Below are 14,154 nucleotides of genomic sequence, written 5' to 3' on the forward strand. Positions count from 1 at the left end.
GGTCTGCAGAGCACACGCTGAAGTAGGCCTGACACCCAGGCGCTTGCAGACAACTAACTGATCTTCTATTACAGTGAAAAAAAATTATTTTTTTAAAATCTAAAGCTTAAGCTATTGTTAAAACAGATATGAGTGGTGGCACTGACTGTGCAAATGGGCAAGGCATCCAACCTGACACAGAAACTGGCAGGCAGGCAACTGCTCTTCTATTATAGTGAAAACAAATTATTTATTTTAAATCTAAAGCTTATCCAATTGTTAAAACAGATATGAGTGGTGGCACTGGGCAAGTGGGCACAGTATCCAATGTGAACCTCACACAGAAGCTGGCAGGCAGGCAACTGCTCTTCTATTACAGTGAAAAAAATTATTTATTTAAAATCTAAAGCTTAACCAATTGTTAAAACAGATATGAGTGGTGGCACTGACTGTGCAAATGGGCAAGGCATCCAACCTGACACAGAAGCTGGCAGGCAGGCAACTGCTCTTCTATTACAGTGAAAAAAAATATATTTATTTTAAATCTCAAGCTTAACCAATTGTTAAAACAGATATGAGTGGTGGCACTGGGCAAGTGGGCACAGTATCCAATGTGAACCTCACACAGAAGCTGGCAGGCAGGCAACTGCTCTTCTATTACAGTGAAAAAAAAATATTTATTTTAAATGTAAAGCTTAACCAATTGTTAAAACAGATATGAGTGGTGGCACTGGGCAAGTAGGCACAGTATCCAATGTGAACCTCACACAGAAGCTGGCAGGCAGGCAACTGCTCTTCTATTACAGTGTAAACAAAATTTTGGTTGTAAAAACACGCTATAGAGACACCAGATATGAGTGGCAACTGTCAAAGTACGCTGGCAGGGATGTGCAGGGCACACGCTGAAGGAAGGCCTGACAGAGCCGCTTGAAGGACACTGACTGTCTGCTATTAGCTTACACTGGAAACCTTTTTTCTTTGTAATAGGACGCTAAAGAGACACCAGATATGATTGGCAACTGTCAAAGCACGCTGGCACAGGTCTGCAGAGCACACGCTGAAGTAGGCCTGACACCCAGACACTTGCAGACAACTAACTGATCTTCTATTACAGTGAAAAAAAATGATTTCTTTAAAATCTAAAGCTTAAGCTATTGTTAAAACAGATATGAGTGGTGGCACTGACTGTGCAAATGGGCAAGGCATCCAACCTGACACAGAAGCTGGCAGGCAGGCAACTGCTCTTCTATTACAGTGAAAACAAATTATTTATTTTAAATCTAAAGCTTAACCAATTGTTAAAACAGATATGAGTGGTGGCACTGGGCAAGTGGGCACAGTATCCAATGTGAACCTCACACAGAAGCTGGCAGGCAGGCAACTGCTCTTCTATTACAGTGAAAAAAATTATTTATTGAAAATCTAAAGCTTAACCAATTGTTAAAACATATATGAGTGGTGGCACTGACTGTGCAAATGGGCAAGGCATCCAACCTGACACAGAAGCTGGCAGGCAGGCAACTGCTCTTCTATTACAGTGAAAAAAAAATATTTATTTTAAATCTAAAGCTTAACCAATTGTTAAAACAGATATGAGTGGTGGCACTGGGCAAGTGGGCACAGTATCCAATGTGAACCTCACACAGAAGCTGGCAGGCAGGCAACTGCTCTTCTATTACAGTGAAAAAAAAATATTTATTTTAAATGTAAAGCTTAACCAATTGTTAAAACAGATATGAGTGGTGGCACTGGGCAAGTAGGCACAGTATCCAATGTGAACCTCACACAGAAGCTGGCAGGCAGGCAACTGCTCTTCTATTACAGTGTAAACAAAATTTTGGTTGTAAAAACACGCTATAGAGACACCAGATATGAGTGGCAACTGTCAAAGTACGCTGGCAGGGTTGTGCAGGGCACACGCTGAAGGAAGGCCTGACAGAGCCGCTTGAAGGACACTGACTGTCTGCTATTAGCTTACACTGGAAACCTTTTTTCTTTGTAAAAGGACGCTAAAGAGACACCAGATATGATTGGCAACTGTCAAAGCACGCTGGCACAGGTCTGCAGAGCACACGCTGAAGTAGGCCTGACACCCAGACGCTTGCAGACAACTAACTGATCTTCTATTACAGTGAAAAAAAATGATTTCTTTAAAATCTAAAGCTTAAGCTATTGTTAAAACAGATATGAGTGGTGGCACTGACTGTGCAAATGGGCAAGGCATCCAACCTGACACAGAAGCTGGCAGGCAGGCAACTGCTCTTCTGTTACAGTGAAAACAAATTATTTATTTTAAATCTAAAGCTTAACCAATTGTTAAAACAGATATGAGTAGTGGCACTGGGCAAGTGGGCACAGTATCCAATGTGAACCTCACACAGAAGCTGGCAGGCAGGCAACTGCTCTTCTATTACAGTGAAAAAAATTATTTATTTAAAATCTAAAGCTTAACCAATTGTTAAAACAGATATGAGTGGTGGCACTGACTGTGCAAATGGGCAAGGCATCCAACCTGACACAGAAGCTGGCAGGCAGGCAACTGCTCTTCTATTACAGTGAAAAAAAAATATTTATTTTAAATCTAAAGCTTAACCAATTGTTAAAACAGATATGAGTGGTGGCACTGGGCAAGTGGGCACAGTATCCAATGTGAACCTCACACAGAAGCTCGCAGGCAGGCAACTGCTCTTCTATTACAGTGAAAAAAATATTTATTTAAAATCTAAAGCTTAACCAATTGTTAAAACAGATATGAGTGGTGGCACTGACTGTGCAAATGGGCAATGCATCCAACCTGACACAGAAGCTGGCAGGCAGGCAACTGCTCTTCTATTACATTGAAAACAAATTATTTATTTTAAATCTAAAGCTTAACCAATTGTTAAAACAGATATGAGTGGTGGCACTGGGCAAGTGGGCACAGTATCCAATGTGAACCTCACACAGAAGCTGGCAGGCAGGCAACTGCTCTTCTATTAAAGTGAAAAAAAAATATTTATTTTAAATGTAAAGCTTAACCTATTGTTAAAACAGATATGAGTGGTGGCACTGGGCAAGTAGGCACAGTATCCAATGTGAACCTCACACAGAAGCTGGCAGGCAGGCACCTGCAATTACATTACACAGGAAAAAAAAAAAGCAGCCTGATGTTATAGCCCTAAAAAGGGCTTTTTGGGGTGCTGTCCTTACAGCAGAGATCAGATGAGTCCTTCAGGATTGTAGTGGACACTGAATACCCTAGCCTAGCTATCAATTTCCCTATCTAATCAGCAGCAGCTAAACTTTCCCTCCTCTCACTAAGCATGCATCTTCCGAATGAATCGAAAATGGATGCTGGGAGGGAGGTTGGAGGGTGTGGAAGGGAGGGAGTGCTGCTGATTGGCTGGAATGTGTCTGCTGACCGAGAGGCACAGGGTCAAAGTTTGCCCAATGATGACGAATAGGGGGCGGATCGAACTGTGCATGTGTCCGCCCGCCGTGGCGAACGCGAACACGCTAATTTCGCTGGGAACTGTTCGCTGGCGGACAGTTCGGTACATCACTAGTCACCACCCATTCCTAACATACAACACTCACACACAAACATCAATTCCCACACTCATACATGTGCCTTTCTTTCCCTAAGCTGCACTCTCTTTCTTAGGCCTGGGCAGATTTGGAAATCTAGACTAGGATCTAAGACATGGCAAATATCCAGAAACACAACTTTTTCTAAGGGATTCCAACTTTCTTTCAAACTTTTCTAAGAAAAGGTAAGTGATCATTTGCTGATCGTCATAATGTATACATTAGCAATGGCTACAGGGTCATTATTAGGTGAATCAACCAAATTCTTGATTTGGCATAAAGGCCTAATCTTTGTTAAATAATATAGACTTCTTCAGACTCAGTTTTGGCATAGGAGTGGTAAGACATCGGAAAATTATTGGATTGAAGCTGTGGGGTGGGTGTCTTTTGCAAAAGTGCGTTTTATGTAAATAAAAAATAACTAGATCAAGTTGGTAAATATCTTGAAAAAATGTACAGTCAACATTTACAGGGAAGCATTCCCATAGAGAAGCATTGTAGCCCTTCTCTTTGAGTAGAATCATTTGGTGCAGCACCTTGATTAACTTGTATGCGCAGTTGGACCTTTATGGAAAAGCATTTGATTGGCAGAGATGATCCATTTGGATGAATTTGGCAGAAGGAGTGACTTGGGAGAAGTGAGAATAGAGGGTTGTAGGAGAAAAGGGGAGTTAAACTTTATTTATTTATTTAGTTAGTTTATACTGAGGTGACCCTGAATCTAAATAGGAACAAAGACACCCTAACGTTATTAATAAATATTGAAATTTGTAATGTTAGAGTGTTCCTTTAACTTTTTAGCTTTTAAGGATATCATTTAGACAAACCAAAACATGATCATGCAGCCATAGCCAAACCTGTCATAGTTGCAACTTACATGAAATAAAAGTATCATTTGCAAATCATCCTACAGCCCTGAGTGTTTACTTTAGAAGTTATTATCTTCTCCTCAGTTGATTGAAATTTAATCACAGACATGAAACTGCTGTAGGCTCTATCTGGTAATTAACAAAGCAGGAGAACTTCTAAATTAAACACACTAAGGGAAGCTAAACTCTCAGCTTTTCTTTTCAGGAAGTATGTAGGGAGGCTTTGTGAGTCACAGCCAGTGCAGGTGCTGCATAAAAAAAAGTAATTTAATGTCTAAATGGAAGAGAAGTGAGCAGTGAGACTGCAGGAGCCTGATATATACACCAAAACCACATGTTTAAGCTAAATTTGGTTTGGTGCTTAATGTATCCTTTAAAAGAGGCTTACTCATAAGTTCACTAATGAAACCATCTTTTACCGCAGTGGCCAGTTTGGTTAACATCTTTTGTTTTTTTGTTTCTCATCTGTCCCTTTTAATTTCAGAGTGTGTTGACTTACTTCATAACAATTTTTTGTAACTAAGTTTACATTATATGCAAAAGTTATAACACTATGCTCTAAAATGTAGTGCACTAAAGGCAAACTATGCAACGAAAGTACAATATGTGTTATATGTGTATGTATTTATTGGTATATTATTAGTATTTTTTATTATGTATTCATTGTTTTTATTGAATACAAATAGTTAAAATGTGACTGTAAAATAAAACAGAATTGTAATCACAAATATTACACATGAATGTACATATTGACTTTCATTATATCTATAAAACATTAATCTGCAATACATTTGTGCCAGGAAACTGATAATATTTGATTTAACAAAAATGAGACTTACTGAGGCTTCTATAAAATTCTGGGATTATTAAGACATAACGGGACTAAAGAAGCAGCATAATCACTTTCACTGCTCAGCAGGAGCACAGTCAGTTCATTAACTGAACTGTGCTCATTGTTTGGCCTTAGCTTAAACATTATATTTCTGCATTGCTAAACATAACACATGCCATAACTCAAACAGAGATTTCTGATGCTATAACATACAATTAAACATGTGCTGCTTGCTGTTGAATTGCAGGTGTGTTGTAGTTCTGCCTTTACTTGACAGTCAATTAGAATTTATTGAACACTTATAATTGCTGTACGAACACTTGAAAACATACATATTAAATAAACTGACCAAAATCAAAATATAGTATATAAAAGAAACCTATTAATGACCTTTGCAATTCATGAAATACTTATACCAGAAGTGGTAATTCTTACAAAAGTGAATGCTGACAGCATCAAATACGTATAGTCCTTTGCACCCACACTGCCTACCTAAAATTGGCAAATTGAACTGTTGCATTTAGCATTCTAGCTTAAAAAACCCTCCCAGGCTAATTTAGGTTTACTCATATAAACCACACAATGGTCAAAAACAGTGCATAGGATGCTTAAATGGTTTTTGCACAATCAAAAATATATTTTTTTTTATCACTGTTACTGTCTTGTGGTATATGCACCCACAATCCAAAATGCTACCTCAATTTATTTGTTCTGGAAAAGGATGCATACACTTCATGCTCTTTGTTGTGACCACACAAAGCATAAATAAAAAAGTACTTATGTGTCCAACTCTGGGCTATAGTCCCAACACTCCCAACAATTGAGCCCTGGCTAAAAAAAATCTGTGTGCCTTTTTGATATATGGGTTGTTGCATGCGTATGTGTTTGTCTAGCTTGAGCTCGTGTCACCCAAGGTTAGTAAGTACCTTTATTGGAGTTTGTCTTTGGTTTTATATTTCTAGGACTATGTGGTGAGATCATATGAAGCAGGTTTTGAGACACCTCAAAAACACAGTTACCTTAAAGATTAACCCCTTAAGGACCAAACTTCTGGAATAAAAGGGAATGATGACATGTCACACATGTCATGTGTCCTTAAGGGGTTAAAGCCAATCTTTGGTAGGCTCTCCTCCATATGAGCTATTCTCATAATACACATATTGTTGCACAATTTATTGCACTATTATTTTGTATTTATTTTTTACTATCTTTATTGACAAGTCTTTGACAAGTTTTTCAAATATATACACATAATGTATTTTTTTTTTTTATCTGGCATGGTTTATTGGGAAAGCCCACACTAATGTTGTAGCGCTACCATCTGAGCAGGATCTACTGCTCCACCACATGTGAGTAGAATATTCTTACTTTTACAACCATCATTATAATGATCACAGTGAGCCATTTTTATCATTTATATATCAAACCACACAAGGAGGGACCAGCCCCCACATCTACATATCCATCAGTGGGGATTGTACCGCTGCATGCTGCTAAACTCAGAGCTGGTCTTATAGCTCTCTCAAATGTGAGTGATATACCATTTACATTATTGTTGTATGTCTTGCACCTAGTTCCATACACTCTGTACCATAACTGGTTATTTTCTGCTTTTATTTCATATACTCCCACCATTTGAAGTCTGGATGGTTACCAGTTGAGAACAGACTCCAGCGATTGTGCACTAATAGGACTTTATATTGGCGCGACCTATATTCTGTATATATTGTTTTATCTATATCTTTCAGTAAGGGGATGAGGGTGACCAATACTATTAATTTTTGCTGTTTACTTTCATATCTATACTCAATTGACACTCTAGCTCTTATTGTATCTGTGCATTTTTTATGTTTGTTGGGAAGGCCCACACTAATGTTGTAGTAGCTTGTTCATACCATTAATTCACATCACTTATAAAATATTTTTCTTTGATTTTTGTGTGTCTTATTTTGGAATTTCTCATGAATAATGCAAAGCCTGATGCTCAGTTGAATGGTGTCTGTAAACATTTTGCTAAAATCTATAAGTATACAATGAATTCAATACCTCTAGCTTTCCAACATCGCTTAAGCACGCAGTGGCTGGCAGAAGGAGATGTAGTCAGTGGCAGAATTTTAAAAGCTGGCCACAAATAAGAGGTGCAGGGGCAGAGCTAATCACGCTGCTGTGTCAGAGCTAAATGGGTGATCGGGTGAAGCACTAAATGTGGCCTGAACTTACAGCCTGGTTGCTGTTACATAATGGGAGGGAAGCAGAAAAGAGTCCCTGCTTCCCCAACAACTAGACACCAGCGACTGCAGTACCTCCACTCCTCCTGCGGCCAGTGCCTATAATGGAAAAAGGTAACTTTCTCTGTGTGTGTGATTGCTGGTCTGTAACTGTGTGTGTATAACTGTCTGCATGTAATTGTGTGTGTGCGACTGTCTGCTTGTGACTGCATGTAACTGTCTTTCTGTAACTGTGTTTGTGACTGCTTGTCTGTGACTCTATGTTGGTTCCTGTGACTTTGTGAGTGTGACGTTACATAGTTACATAGTTACATAGTTAGATAGCTGAAAAGAGACTTGCGTCCATCAAGTTCAGCCTTCCTCACACCTGTTTTTTGCTGTTGATCCAAAAGAGAAAAAAAAAAAAAAAACCCAGTTTGAAGCACAATTTTGCAACAAGCTAGGACAAAAAATTCCTTATTGACCCCAGAATGGCAGTCAGATTTATCCTTGAATCAAGCAGTTATTACCCTACATTGAAAGATTATATCCTTGAATATTCTGTCTTTGCAAGTATGCATCTAGTAGCTGTTTGAACATCTGTATGGACTCTGATAAAACCACTTCTTCAGGCAGAGAATTCCACATCCTGATTGTTCTTACAGTAAAAAAACCTTTCCTTTGCCTTAGACGAAATCTTCTTTCTTCCAGTCTAAACGCATGGCCTCGTGTCCTATGTAAAGTCCGGTTTGTGAATAGATTTCCACACAATGGTTTGTATTGGCCCCGAATATATTTGTATAATGTTATCATATCCCCTCTCAGGCGACGTTTTTCTAAACTAAATAGGTTTAAATTTGTTAACCTTTCTGCCTTTAACTTTGTGTCTGACTGTGTGCGGGTGATTATGTGCCTGGGGCTGTGTGCATGTGACTGTATTTGAGATTATATGTGTATAACTGTGTGCATCTGACTGTGTGTTTGACTGTTTGTCTGTGTGCATGTGACACTGTAAAAATACACACCTGCATTCACACTGGACCTACATGCATTTTCAAATTTAATTTAAATACCTATCACACACAGTCAATACACACATTTTCAGATTCAGGAAGCATGGGGTGCTCCTTTTCAAACCAATTTAGTCAATGGGGAGTCACTGATTATCTGGGGGCATCAGCTGACCACACTCCGACAATCCGCAGCACCCCGCACTTCCTGAATCTGAAAACTCAGAAGCAGGATGCCAGTCATCGCTGTTTGAGACAATTTTGAGGTTAAACCAGTTGAGAACAGTTTATCCCCCTGAGTTAAGAGTGCCTCCATTGCCCCCCGGCACAATAATAACTTGTTTAGGTGTCTGGAGTGTCCCTTTAATTCGGATCTGTTCCTTGGGCGGTCTTTGCATCTTTTGCAAAGACACCAGAAAATTACAGATCTGGTATAGGTCTGGTGGCCATGGAGTGCAAAGCAAGATAAGTTTTACTTATCTCAAACTGTCCCTCATCGCCACTGCCATCTTCATCCTGCAGGTCCTCTTTAGCTCCTGGTGCTTCAACTGCACAGTACTGTACTCTTGTGCATGTGGGAGAGTACATCTCTCTGAGGTCTATGGAAGATCCATCAAGACCGCAGCAGGCTACATAGACAATGCTTGAATCCCTCAGCCAATGGGTTCAGATTTCTTCTTGGATCAACAAGTCCAGCTCCTCAACTCTACACCAAATACTTTATGAATAATAGCTATGTATATCAAATAAAATAAACACCTGAACTATTTCACTGTAATGAAAATCAAGAAACTTAAATGATTTTTGCTAGAATTTATTTTGCTGCGAAAACAGTTCTGATCCTTTGAGGCATGGACTCCACAAGACTTCTGAACATGTCCAGTGGTATCTGCCACCAAGACATAAGTAGCAGATCCTTAAGTCCTGCAAGTTGCAAGGATCAGATTTGTTATTCCAGAACATACCACAGATGCTCAATGTCATTGAGATCTGGGAAATTTGGAAGCCAAGGCAACACCGTGAGCTCTTTGTCAAGTTCCTCAAACCATTCCTGAAGAATATTTGCAGTGTGGCAAGGTGCATTATCCTGCTGAAAGAGGCCACTGCCTTCACTGCCATGAAAAGTTGTAGTTGGTCTGCAACAAGCTCTAGGTAGGTGGTACATGTCAATGTAACATGCACATGAATGCCAGAATCCAAGGTTTCCCAGTAGAACATTGCCCAGGTCATAACACTGCCTCCACCAGCCTGCCTTCTTCCCCCATAAGGTAGAGTCCCAGATGTTGTAGAACTACAACTCCCATGATGATTTGCATGTCTTTATAATGCCTTTAGAATGGCAGAGCATCGTGAAAACTGTAGTTTTAAAACATATGGGGATCTACCTTCTGGGCACCCCTTCCCTAGTGCATACTACTGCCATTTCTGTCCCAGGTAAACAATGCATATGCACCCGGCCATCCATCTGATCCAAAAGATCCCGATCGAAAACACCTTTGGTGGTCGACAGGGGTCATCATGGGCACTCTGACAGGTCTGCAGTTACACAGCCTCATCCACAGCAAACTGAAATTCACTGTGTATTTTGTGCAATGTGCTGTGTATTCTGACAGCTTTTTATCATGGCCAGCATTATGTTTTTTAGTGATTTGAGCTACAGTATCCCTTCAGAGTTATCAGATCAGACTGGCAAGCCTTTGCTCTCCACATGCATCAATGAGCTTAGGCACCCATGATCCAGACTCCGGTTCACTAGTTGTCCTTCTCTGAACCACTTTTAGTAGGTACTGACCACGGCATACTGGGAACATACTGGGAACACACCACAAGACTCGCTATTTTGGAAATGCTCTTACCGAGACGTCTAGCCATCATTATTTTGACCAAAGTCACTCAGATATTTTCGCTTGCCCATATTTCCGACTGACTGTTCACTTGCTGCCCAATATATCCCACCACTTAACAGGTGCCATTGTAACAGCATAATCAATGTTATTCAATTCACCTGTCAGAGGTTTAAATGATTTTAAAATATTAATATTGGTGCGGCTAAGGGCTTTTGTAACCCACCCACACTGCAAACTATGTGGGCTATTGAGACCAGAGGGATGAGTACCCCTAGTCATTGTTCTGCCATATGGATTAGGCACTCTCTGGCCCTAGGACTAGTACTGTGAAGTTAGAATAGATTGGCAAATGGGCAAGAGACTGACAGTTTTTTTTCTAAGGTGAGAATTTACGTGAATTAAAATCTTAAGGTCAAAATAGTCAAATTGGAAACATTCTCTAAGTCTGCTATGCTTTAATTTCAGCTACTCTGTTTTTAAATTCACTTTGAATTAAATTTGAATTAACTTTGAATGCTCACTTAAGTATGTAATCCTGTGAATCTTCAAAATGTTATCCGTATAAATCTATATATTTGATAGCATTTTCAGCTCAATATAAAGTTTATTTTCATGCCATTGAATTTGATCAGACAATAATGATACCCATTATAGACACGCTTTAATATTAACCTACAGAGTTGTTTGGTTGTTTGGTAAACTTTAGAATTTTACTAGATATCCAACCCCCACCTTCTTTCAATATATCCCACTGAACAGTCAGCCCAAGAAAGGGCTATCATGGTTGGTTCACTTCAAGATGGCTAATTATGATTTCTGATTAAGTTTATATTTACTCAATGATGTAAGTAATGGCTAAAATAACTTTCAAAATTTATTTCAATTGAAATGTAACTGAAAGTCTCATATTTGCAGATAGATCTATATGAATTATTGGGATTAGCATTACTACTGGCACTTTAATTGAAAGGGATTTGGATCTTATTAAAATTGAATTGGATTATCACAAGCAGAGTATGATTAACCAACAAAAAAAAAAAACAGTGGGCAGCTTCCTAGGAGTGAAGAGGTTAGATAGGCTCCATAGAACCATGGATTTGCGTCACTCCGTTTACCATCCCTATGTAACATGCCTACAAATTTGTGGGATCTTATTCCTTCTCTGGTCACAAGGCTGGAATTACAGACTATTCACTTAGCATCAACATTCAATAAGTTAATGACTCACTTAAAACATATTTGGTCAACATTTTACATATTCCTATTATGATCTAACTATTTCAATCAGTTTTCAACTCATCAATATGACTTTAATAAATAGTCTTCTCATCTATGAAACATGTTTTAAGCCATCCATATGAGTAAAATTCAATTCCTGGCAAATGTTGAGTTAATTGATTCTAAAAATTAAAAATTAAATAAATAAAATAATAACATTTAGTTGATAAATGAACAAATTTTGTTAACTTATGAACAAATGTATTTAATAATTTAATATATTTTCAGAATCGATTAACTTAGCAATTGGCATGAATTTTATTTTGTTCTGAGAAATTCCTTAAAACCAATTTTTGCCTGTGTGTACATGTTTAGAGAAGAAGATGTGAAAGCAATTGGTGGTAAACCACATTTTTGTTATTAATATTATGTGTATTATTATCACTATTGCTATTATTATTTTTTTTGCTGTTATTATTATTTGTCATTAATCTAATTATTTGTCACTTAATTACACATTCATCTGCTCACCTGCAACACATGCTGCCAATCAGTTTTTGCTGCTTAGTAACTATTCATTATTTTACATTATAGGTGCTTTTTGAAATTATAACAAATGTTACAGCAAGCAGTACATATTTAAAAAACTAACCATTTCATTATTATTTTTAATTATCTCCCTAATATTTATACTCACATCTATTAATACTTGTCAACATATATATATATATATATATACTTTATAATCTTATGAAAACTTAATACGCACGTATTAGACTTGCAGCAATGTCTTTTTAAACTGCAATGATGTTAATGAATTGGCTTGTCTTTGTAGAGAAAGATCTCCAGTTCTAATGTGCTCCAGCTGAGGCCACAAAAATGTAAAACCCAAAGGACATGACAAGGTTGCTGAGGAATAATGAATTTTTGGCCTGCTGATTTGTGCCAAGCCTTTTTTTTTTTTTAGCTTGTATAGCCTTAACCCCTTTTAACTTGCATGTTTATGAATAAAAGATTCTCTTGTGCAGAAGACTTTTGCAAATGGCATTATTTGTTGCTACTAAGGATGAAAATATATTGACGTATCACCATGCGATAAGTTGTATCGCTCAAAAAAAGGAATACGATCATATAAGGATATTTTATAGTAATAAGACATTTTTGTTTACATGACAATTATAGTTTTTCAAGAACATGAAAAAATAGCTGATATAAATTTTCATTTAGTTTTATTGATTGGGAAACTGACACAATTTAAGTAAAGGACCACTTAAATTTAAAATTAAATTATCTTGTAATAGTGTAATAGTTTTTTCAAAATGCCCTCATAATAAAGTATTTATCGAACATAATGTGATTTAATTTAAAACATGGCCCATTAATAAAACCAAGTCCATTTTTATGCGCACACTATAGATAAAATGGTCCCAATAGGGGTGTTCCAGAAAGGGAAGACATTCCCAAAACATGTAAATACAAGAGAGAAAAACAGAAAATATGAGAACTGTGAGAATGATCCTATGCATAAGGGCAGTCCAGAATCAAAATCTCGGATGATCGTTTTGGCCTTCTGTGGGCCTTGTCAGCAAGGAGCAGCTGATACCCCTCTAGACACAGTGCGCACATCTAGATGACCCTTTTCGCATAGGTAGAGGTCTAGCAAATTGCAAAGCAAGGTATAAGGGAATCAAGTGCTCATTGTGCCTAGAGGGATATGGGGTTCTTGTATTTCTCGTGCAGAGAGAAATTGCCATTATTTCGATTCTAGACTGCGCATATTGGTGGAAATCAGTCTGACATGCAAATGTTATAGGTTACATAGTTACATAGCTGAAAATAGACATTTCTCCATCAAGCTCAGCCTTTCTCAGATTTGTTTTTGCTGTTGATCCAAAAGAAGTAAAACAAACAAAAAAAAACAACAATCTGGAGCACTTCAAATTTGGGAAGCAAAATAGGAAACAAAAATCTTTATTGACCCCAGAATGGCTCAAGAAGCTATTACCTTACTAATTAAAAATAATATTCCAGTATATTATGTTTTTGCAAGTATTTATCCAAGTGCTGTTTAAACATCTGTATACATTCTAATAAAACCAGATTATCTTTATAATGACACAAGAGAGAAAAAAAAATATTTTTGAGACCTGAGCAGGGACTAACCAAATTGCAAGCTCCTGAGTTTTTTCTAAGCTTGTATTCATTCTCACAATTCTCATATTCTCTGTTTATGTTGCAAATAGAAGAGAGAGCCTAGGCACATTGAATAGTTTCCCAAATAGCCAGCATTTATTTAAGAAACAAGGTACAACAACATTTTGGCTATAGCAGTGAGAATCTATCAAGGGTATATCAAGCTTGATAAAGGCTCAATACTGCACCTGAAATATTGCTGTACCTTGTATCTTAAATAAAGATTGCCTATTTGGGAATCTACTCGTGTTCCTAGTCTATCTTCTATTTACATTTTTAGGTCACTGATATACAAATATTCCTAAATTATGTAAAAACAAAAATAATATATTGAAACAATAATTGGAAACTTGAAAAAAAAAACGTCTGTTATTATTGCAAATGACAATATATCATTTGCTAAGGACTGGCATGCTTTAGAAAGGTTCATGA

This window comes from Pelobates fuscus, chromosome 1, assembly GCF_036172605.1.
Source record: "Pelobates fuscus isolate aPelFus1 chromosome 1, aPelFus1.pri, whole genome shotgun sequence".
In the NCBI taxonomy this organism is placed as follows: Eukaryota; Metazoa; Chordata; class Amphibia; order Anura; family Pelobatidae; genus Pelobates; species Pelobates fuscus.